The 9,669-nt window shown below is 43.5% G+C and overlaps 1 pseudogene; it reads right to left on the bottom strand.

The window, feature by feature from the left end:
- Window positions 1-244: 244 nt before the first annotated feature.
- LOC136482318 (coiled-coil domain-containing protein SCD2-like) lies at window positions 245-6,733 on the bottom strand (annotated as a pseudogene).
- Between the last annotated feature and the right edge of the window lie 2,936 nt (window positions 6,734-9,669).

Here is a 9,669-nt window from a genome sequence, read left to right as displayed (position 1 = left end):
AAGCACACTGCAAATGCATCACAAGGTTTGATTTGACACCTGTTCTTGCTGTTAGACAAATCAAGTGTTGCTTTAATGTTCTTCATTCATGTGGCTCCAGAATAATACATGACCTGTTCCTTTCTGTTGTTGGACTGCATGCATGCCGTGTAACCCATATATACAGAGTCGGCTGATCAATCAACAATCATTCTATCTATTGCTGCCTTTCGCCGCCATGTGCATCAACACTTTCAGTTGCACCATTCAAGCTGCTTTTTATACTACTAACCAAAAAAGTAGGGTGGAAGTTATGTACATGGGGGAAAAGAATCAATGAACCATTTTTGTGACAAAGCTGAAAAACCAAAACCACAAAAATGTTTACAGTGTCCCAGTTTTCTGTATGATATACAAATATATGACTGAACTGTATTTGGAAGATGGTCGCTGTCGTCCGCTGAGGCTGTTAGGTCAGGTCCTCGACATCCGAAGCTTCGTCTTTCGCGAGGTTCGCCTCATGGCGGGAGAGCTCCCATAGGAGCTGCTCGATGCCCAGCTTTCTCAGCTCGTGGATGCCTTGCTCAACTGCGAGAATATAATAATGCTCAAGGTATAAGTCATTTCCCGGATTGATTTTCACGACCAACAATCACCGTTGTGGCTTCGATGTTCAGTGAGGCACCAGCCAGAATCACCATAATATAAGAAAACCAGCAAAAGGAAAAACATACCATCCACAGCGTCATGTGAAGTTGGTTGGTGGCCGTGTCGATCGATCCACATCTGCAGTCGCTCCTCAGCAATATCTTCTTCCACGGTGTGGGTTTTAGCCCTCCTCCAGAAGTAGACTGAGCCAAGCCTGGGCAGCGGCATCATAGTTGACGGTCACCACATAAGAACATTAGCATTTACATAATCTAGGCATCTGACACGTCATGCTCCTTTGGTCTATATAACCAAGGTCTATTGAACAACTTTTCTCTGTAACTCATACTGTGCATCCTCATGCAGCTCATTTTTCTGCTGACAGAACTGATTGTAGTTGCGATATACAACACTTCATTTTTCCTTTTCTTAATGCATTGGCCTTGGGCCAACAAGGCAACAACCGAAAACTGAAAGTCAACACAGATTCTATTCTAGCCATATTTATACTAAAACGTGCAAGACTAAAGGAATAAACGTACAAGAGATGACACAGTCACCATGAAGCAAAATGAATTTATTTGTAACTTTGCACAGAATTAACCAACTTGTTGATTCAAGTCAGGCTAAGAGAAAAAGGAACGGGATGGTACCTGCTTGAACTGTACATCTTCTTCTTCCTCCTTGCTTAGGTCTGCACAATTTAGATTAAGTACTGGTCATGAATTTGTAACTTTCCCAACAGAACAAACATAGCACGGGTGATGATACAGCTATCCAGCCAACTAATGTTGAAAGAACATCACTCATATAGCTAGGTATTAATATGATGGTTACAGAAATTAGAGAGATAACAGTACCAAATGCTTCAGTGAATTTTTCATCCCCAGATGATTTAATATCTGCATATGTGAAACACCAAACCATAAACGTGAGTTAGCTTCTCTGATGGCCAATGAAGGAATAATGCCAACTGATCAATTGATGATTCATAATATAATGATCTTTTATGCAAAGTATTCTTGGATACATTATCAATAACAAATAGGAAAAGCAACAGAAGGAACCTGGATCAGCTGCTCCAGCAACATTAGAACGATGGTGTTGGGCAAGGGCAAAAAGTACCGCATCCTCAACCTCCAAAAATAATTAGGAGCATCAGAAAAGTGAAAACAGAAAAAAGGAAAATGGCAAAGTCAGATCTAGAAAATCTTCAGCACCAGGCTACCTAAGGTGCTGAGAACTGCTAAATGTATATTATGAATAATAAATATGGATGAAAGCCTAGTTAAAAAAGATAAGCACCTTCAGGAAAGCTAGTTCTTGAAGTCCTTTATCAACAGCAAGCATAGTTTCTACGTTGCCTTCCCCTGCTGTAACAGTCAAATCATGAACAAGCTTGTCTACGTCTTCCAAACCATTACTTTCTGTTTCAGATCCATTCTTAGCTCTCTGTCCAGCAGATGTAACATACTCAAACGGAAGAGGTGCAAGTGAAGACCAGTATTCATGTTTTGACATTGAGATATCTGGATAGATGCCTGCAGAATTGCAAGAATTTACTCAGAAAAAAACAAAGCATTCAATTGGTAAATACATTACGAAATGGGGAATTCGGTCACTGCTTTCTGACAGGAGTTTAGAAACTAAGGAAACATAATAGTGTTACTGTGAACTCAAGAATGACAGGAATTTTAGGAAGACTGATGTTATAGGTCCCACATGCTAACAAAACCAGCATTCAGTTGAATTCGTTGCAAAAATAAAAAGGTTGTCTTATTCTGAATTTACCATATTGGACAGCCAAGCCCCAATAACGGGCTAACCAACACCTCTTCATGACAACCTCTTCCTGTACAATAATTAGTGTGCTTCAAATCAGCACTTCCACAAGCAACTAGACATTTATGCTTGATTGAGTCTTTGGATAAAAGTAAAAATGATAGAGGAAATTAACCATTTCTTCTTTGCTTAAGATCATCCTGCGTGTCATTGTACGTAACTCTTGTGTTTCGGATTCAGCTTCTTTGAGTTTCTTCACAGCAGCAGATGCTTCTTCTCTTGCAGACTAGAACAGAAAACAACAATATTGACAACTGATAGTTGAACTCATAATGTTCCTTATTGTAGGGCATAGGCTAGCACCTTACCTGTAGCTGTTGTTGAAGAGTGGTGAGTTCCTCACTTTTACCATTCTTGGATATAAGAGCTTTTCTTATCTCTTGCTGTTTTTAAATCAGGGAAAAAATATACATGAACACCATGTCCTCTTGTAACACCTACCAGGTGAAGAAATTTCCTAGAGTAGCAATTATTCTACCAAACTTAGATTATATAAAGTATGGATTCGGGCCACTTCAAACAACGAAATGAGGGAATTCTAATGCATCATTCATCACACTTCTAGAATGGATAGCAATGTTATTTAACATGTGTTCAGTTCCATTTCAGAAAAATCCAATTGATCACTATTAACGTAAACAGATAAACATGCAAAATTAAACTTGTACCTCCTTTCTTACAAGCATCTCCTCCCTCCTGCATCCATAAGTTGGAAGTCATGGATAACGTGATAGGGGAAACAACGTGTAAAATATCCAAAAATACACTCCAAATACCTTTTCATAAGTTTTACTTCCATAGATAACCCATCGCCGAGATTAGCAACCTGGAGATATTGCAGACAACAAAGATATAAAATGGATATCATATGTGCTCTACATAATCAAATTATCCAATCACAATGGTCACATGAACGAAGTAATGCAAAAGCAAATAATTTAAACTCAATGCTGACTGAATGAGCTTTCATATTTGGAGAGGCATCAATTAGAAGTAAAAACTACGCTCATGGAAAATGGTAGTACGATACTATAATAAATTTGTTAGAAAAGGCTGGTATAACCTCTTGATTATGCCACTATACAATAATACAATCTTAACACTACAAGTACCGATTGAACACTTGGAAAGGTAATACTATGAAGCAATAGTATGATGCATGTTGAGAAACTCATCAAGCACAGTATTAAAATTTCACATATCTGAAAGAAGCTGCATAACTATTAATTATATCAAGTTTTACAATACGAATGAAGCAGAATCTGGGACAGTCATACCAGATACTTGAAATGCCAAACAGAATACCTGTTTCTCAAGCTCCGTTGTCCGGGCTTCAGATTGTCTAAGTTTCTCTTCTGCTAGCCCAAGCTGAATTCGGAAGAGTATTACATAAGTTTATTATGAAATGAAGACACTTCTATTTTCTGATTCGTGGAATCTGTTAGAATACAAGTAAGAACCATAGTGCACCTTCTCCAGAAGATTTACATTCTCATCTTTTAGCATTTCAAGCTGAAAAACAAAAGCAGCATTTGTCAGATTTCTTAATTGGAAAAAGTTATCTCACTATTACTGACGAAAGCCCTGTGTAAGTTCACTAATTGTTCCGTAGAAAATGATCTGAAAGCTATAGAATGTAGAAGGTGTGATCAGTAAGCTTTGCAACAGACCTCTTCTGTTAGTGTTGAACTGTCATGTGAGTCCCGTGACCGTGTGGACTGGGCGAAAGTGGGATCTGGATAAACAGCCCTATAGCACAGTGAAATATCAACTGTTAATCCCAGCAATCTCGTTACTACTTATAGATAGACTACAATTATATCAGCAATGATGAAACATACTGAGAACGAAGTCAGACTAATTTCCTATGCGATGAATACATTAGCAACATTATAATGAACATTAACAGCAGAAAAAAGTTTTTCTGATTAAAATATTCATACTTTCGAGGAAAACTAAATATGAAAAGATAGGAACACACTTGTCTATGCCAAGAGAAAGGCATTGGGTCTATGAAAAAGGACATTCCAAAGCAATATTTGTAAAGGAACATAAAAATTTCTATGCAATCAAGAAGTGAAGAAAGTGGCTCATCTCTCGAGTACAATGTATGAAACTCTACAATCTAAATATGTAGCAGAAAAACCATAAGTCACAACTATGAACTGGGGCAGAAAATCGTTAATAGAATGAGAGCGACATCTGTTTTGAAGAGACGTGCTGGCAATATGACAATGAAATAGCAAGAGAATTATCTCAAAAAAGCTTGACAATTCACCTTCTATCCTTAGGTGTCCCATTGGGAATTTCCACAGCTTGTAGAGGCCTCACACTAACGCCAACTGGAGGTGCAAAGGTTGACCTTCCTGTTGATGGTGCACGATTTGCTGCAGCTGAGTCCACACCATTCCGACCTAACTAGGTAAACAAGGACAGAGGAAATAAGGTGCGCCGTTTCATAGGTGACTGAAATATTCGAGAACAATAGACTTGCTTCAGCATCTGAGATTGCAAGTAGCTTCTTCAGAATATTTTAAAAAATAAGTTAAAAGGAAAAGTAATACTTTTCTGATCAAGAATTCACTTTTCATATCTCCTTAACTACATGTTCGCATGAAGCAAAAAAAATGAATTGTATCAAAAGGAAACGTCAAAGCAGCAGCAGCATGAAACAAGAATGTACGGCAAGAAACATCAAATTTAACAACACCATGTTTTTAAATAACTATATCCCGTGTTACCAGTAATTAAAAGTTGTGGAGAAGGAAAAACAGTATAGCAGCAATGCAATCAATTATCAGTCACCAGTAACTGAAATAAACTGAGAACAGACCCGAATCACAACTTCAGCAACTACATTCTCCAGTTCCTTGTATGTCACATGCTTTGTATTGTATAAATTGTTTATTGTTTAAAATTAAAACAAAATATTTTCAAAACCTTTTCATTTCAAAACAGAGTATCAAGCAGAACATATGAAGAGCAAAAAAATAATACTTTTCCAGACTAGTTTCTTTCTTTGCTGAAGCTAAATTCCTAGTTGCTTCAAACGAATTGCTTGAGATAGCAAATGGTAAGTTAACATCTTTGACATTACTTATCGCGGGCGAATTGCTCCTGCTCCGGTCTCTGGCGACGACTGCCGCCAAAGGCTTGAGCAACGACACTGCCTCATCCCCACCGTCCTCGCTCCCTCGGCTGCTCCACCGCCCAACGCTCTCCACGTCGGAGTCCACGCTTGACGCTACCTCAGACACAACTTGCTTCACGCCGACGTCCTGCCTCGACCGCCGACTAGAGGGCCTTGTGGCAGGCAGGCTGGCAGCAGCAATGGTCTCTGACGCTTGCGGCGCTACCGTCGGCGCTTCTGCAGGCCTCGTCACGCTTGAGCTCGGCCCATCGCGTGCCAGCAGCTGAAGCGGCGTCTCCTCTTCCTCCTCCTGAGCCGCCACGCGTGACCTCGGTGGAGGTGTTGCGTCCCGGGAGACCGGCCTCCGCACGCTCCGCGGGTCCGTCAGCCGCACCGGCGCCTCTACCGTCTGCCTCCTGCTCGCGCTCGCGGCGCACGGCACGCTCTTCCTCCTCCTGAACCGCCACGCGTCTCACCTCGGTGGACCTCGGTGGAGGCGTTGCGCCGCGGGAGACCGGCCTCCGCACGGTCCGCGGGTCCGTCAGCCGCACCGGCGCCTCTACCGTCTCCTCCTGCTCGCGCTCGCGGCGCGCGGCACGCTCCTCCTCCTCCTGAGCCGCCGCGCGTCTCACCTCGGTGGACCTCGGTGGAGGCGTCGCGCCGCGGGAGACCGGCCTCCGCACGCTCCGCGGGTCCGTCAGCCGCACCGGCGCCTCTACCGTCTCCTCCTGCTCGCGCTCGCAGCGCGCGCCACCCGGCTCGCGGCCGTGCCGCGCCCGTTCCATCGACCGCGCCGCGGCGAGAGGTGCGCGCGGCGGTGTCCGGGTCGCCGAGGGCGTCGTGCCCGCTCCCGCTCCCGTCGCGGCGCAAGCGCGCGGGGACTTCCTCGTCCCGTCCTCCGCCACCGCCCTGCGGGCCGCGTCGGGACGGGGCGGGGTTGCGGCGGTACTGCTGGAGCGAAGGCAGAGGGGCGTCGAGGATGATACTGAACTCGCCGGCGGCGCCTGCGTGCGCGAGCATCATCTCCTCCATGCGCGCCATCGCCTGCGCCGCGGCAGCGCGGCGCTGGTCCGGCCGCCAGCGCCGGAGGGCCCCCGGCCGCCGCGTGTGGCCGCCGCCGCGGGGCGCGTCCATCGGCGTTGGGGGTGGGTGGCCGCCTAACCGCCGCCGCGTTGACTTTAGTTTGACTTTTCCGTTCCGCCTTGTGTATCGTTTCGGAGTATTGGGTTGGGTGGGACTTTGGGTTCGAACTTCAAAGAGAACGAGAAGTCGCGGATTTGGGGCTTTGGCCGTTTCGACGAAGGTGGGGGGAAATGTTGGAGAGGGAAAGGTGTGCCTCCGTTTGCACCCTAGTCCCTTTGATTTTTATAAAATAAATTAATTTGCCAATTGTTGGGTTGTGCCTCGTGGTATTTTTTCTCTTTTGATTTCATCAGCGTCATTTCTTTGCATGAATTACAGGAGGTCCTAAAACTTGGATTCTGAATTTTGACTTCCTTGCACAAAATCAATTGCCATTCGACCACCCATAGCATAGAAAAACATTCATCTTCCTCCTCTGTGGTTCTACTCGACATCCGCTCAATCCACCTATGGTGTGGTGTTGATGTTAGGGGGAGTCGATGGCACAGCGCTTTAGATCAACTAAATTGATGCAGCGTTAATGTTAGGAGGACTTGGTGGCAAAGTACTTTAGATCAACTCAATCGACAAGCCGCTTTTCCTAACAGCGTGCTCGATGGACAAGCGGTGTTTCCAAAGTCATTTGGTTGACTCATGAGCCTACATCAAACTAAAAAAACTGCTTCAAGGAAAGGTTGTCTTCTTTATTAGTATTTGCCTCGATTAGTATTTGCCTGGATTATCATATGGCAAACAACATGTGAGGCGCTGAAGATGTTGAGGACTACCACTATTGTAAGGGCAATAAGGAGATGAGAATGCCTAAGGTTGGACGACTACGAATTACCCTTATCTCCCATGGTGCTTTCCTAAAATCCCATCATCATCATAGGTAGCAAAGGCCACATATGCGAGAATGTACACATATTTGTTTGTTGCCCTTAAACATTAGCGTAGGTTGGAGCAAAGACTTCACGCCAAGAGGAAGTAGCTCCATGACTTAGCAGTGAATCACTCTGAATGAAGACTAGAAACCTAAAAGGTAACTAGTAGATCTGAAGCTACGACGGTGGGACCCTTCACTCTTAACTCATGTGAGGTCTCTGGTGATGGAGAAGATAGGGCTCCACTCTCGACTCAACGGTTTAGGGGGGGACGTCGAATTATGGTAGGGAGGTTACCAATGAGATGAATGAGCATGGTGTGTGGACCACATTGTGTCGACCTATTCCCTTCGAGCATGTAATTGTTAACTAGGTGTCAAGTGTCATGGTGAGTGGTCTAGCTGGATAGCGTGTTGTAGCCTTTGAATTTTGCTCCTCTTCTCACTTAAAATAAAAATATTTAATAGAGGTGTGTGTTTAAAATATCCGAGTAAGGGTTGGATTTTGTCTAATGTCTACAAAAAGGTGAGGAAGACGTTCTTGGTTCTTGTCCCAAAACTTTTAGGCCGGTCTCAATGAGAGTTTCATGTCAATTTCATTTGCATTAAATATGTTGCCACACAACCATTTTTGATGACATGACAGTATATTTCAGAAGAGAGAAGAAATGATAAAACTCTCATGGCACGATTACCAACTATCTATGAGTCATGAAATTAAATGCTGATGATAGGTGCATTAGCGATGAAACTTTCCACTGAAACTGGTCTTAGGATAATCTAAATCACGAGGCCATAGACGCAAACTTAAGATTCCCATTCATCGGAAAAATGCAAAAAGATCCGGCAGTGTTTTGCAAATGGATGATTTAAAAAATATCCGCCCCACTTGGGCTTTGTTTAGTTCGCGAAATTTTTTGGAAAATAGTACTGTAGCACTTTCGTTGTTATTTGGCAATTAGTGTCCAATCATAGTCTAATTAGGCTTAAAAGATTCGTCTCGTGAATTTCGTCTAAACTGTGTAATTAGTTTTATTTTTTATTTATATTTAATGCTTCATGCATGCGTCTAAAGATTCGATGTGACGGGAAATCTTGAAAATTTTTGCAAAATGAAGTGCAATTAAACAGCACCTTGCACGTGCAGTGTAGGTGCAGCCACATTTGCGGGCCCACTTGTTAGTCTGCAGGTAATCCGGACGTGCACGGAGCTGGGCGAAGAAGGCTGAAGGGGCCCACGTTTATTTATTTTTATCTCGTTTGACACGTCAAGGGGGGCTGGGGAGGGAGACCTGGGAAACACCGGCTGCTTCCTGCTGGACCCGATCAAATCGTGCCCATTGCCCTGGACTCAGAATTAAAAGAAAAAATGAAACAGTCACGTCTAATCGCGTAAATTATCCCCTCACAAGAAATTACTGGCGGTAGATATATCTTGACACAGAAATGGTTTCCAGCCAGTGGTTTTCAAGCTAGGGAGAAAACGACGTAGTAGTAGGCATTGACTTGGCACGTCTATTTGAAGGTGTAATTTTCCTTTGATAAATTTCGTTGTACCCATCACGTCACGATGCATAATTGGAAGCAGCGACATTTAGGATATTTTGACTCGATGATGAAGAGTGTGTTAGAAGCAGACAAGCAGTGATGTTGGCAAGTGCCCTGCAAGCTGAACAGCCATCAGAAGCTATCCACGACGACAGTGTAGTGGGCCGGAAGGGACTCTAGTGGGCTGGTGGCCCAGGTCCGGAGTGAGGTGGCATACATCGTGCAAGAGTGCATTTTCTCAACAACAACAAAAAAAAAAAAAAAAAAAAGGTGCAGACTGCAGAGTGCACCCGCGTTGGTGCCTTTTTTTCCTTTCTTTTTGATTTTGATTTCGCAGACTACATATTAGGTAGTAGCATAATAGGTTATGCCCAGAGTTCAGTTTGGCTGATCCTATTTTCGTCAGGATTTTTCGTCAATTATGGCCGTCGAAAAAGTGAACCATCGAAAAAGGGAAGCACCAATTTAAAAATTAAAAAAAAAAACGAGCTTCGAGTGTCCGGTTCCATTTTTTAAC

Source organism: Miscanthus floridulus, chromosome 9 (assembly GCF_019320115.1).
Source record: "Miscanthus floridulus cultivar M001 chromosome 9, ASM1932011v1, whole genome shotgun sequence".
Classification (NCBI taxonomy): Eukaryota; Viridiplantae; Streptophyta; class Magnoliopsida; order Poales; family Poaceae; genus Miscanthus; species Miscanthus floridulus.
Note: the sequence above shows the minus strand (reverse complement) of the source record. Positions and strands in the feature narration are given on the sequence as shown.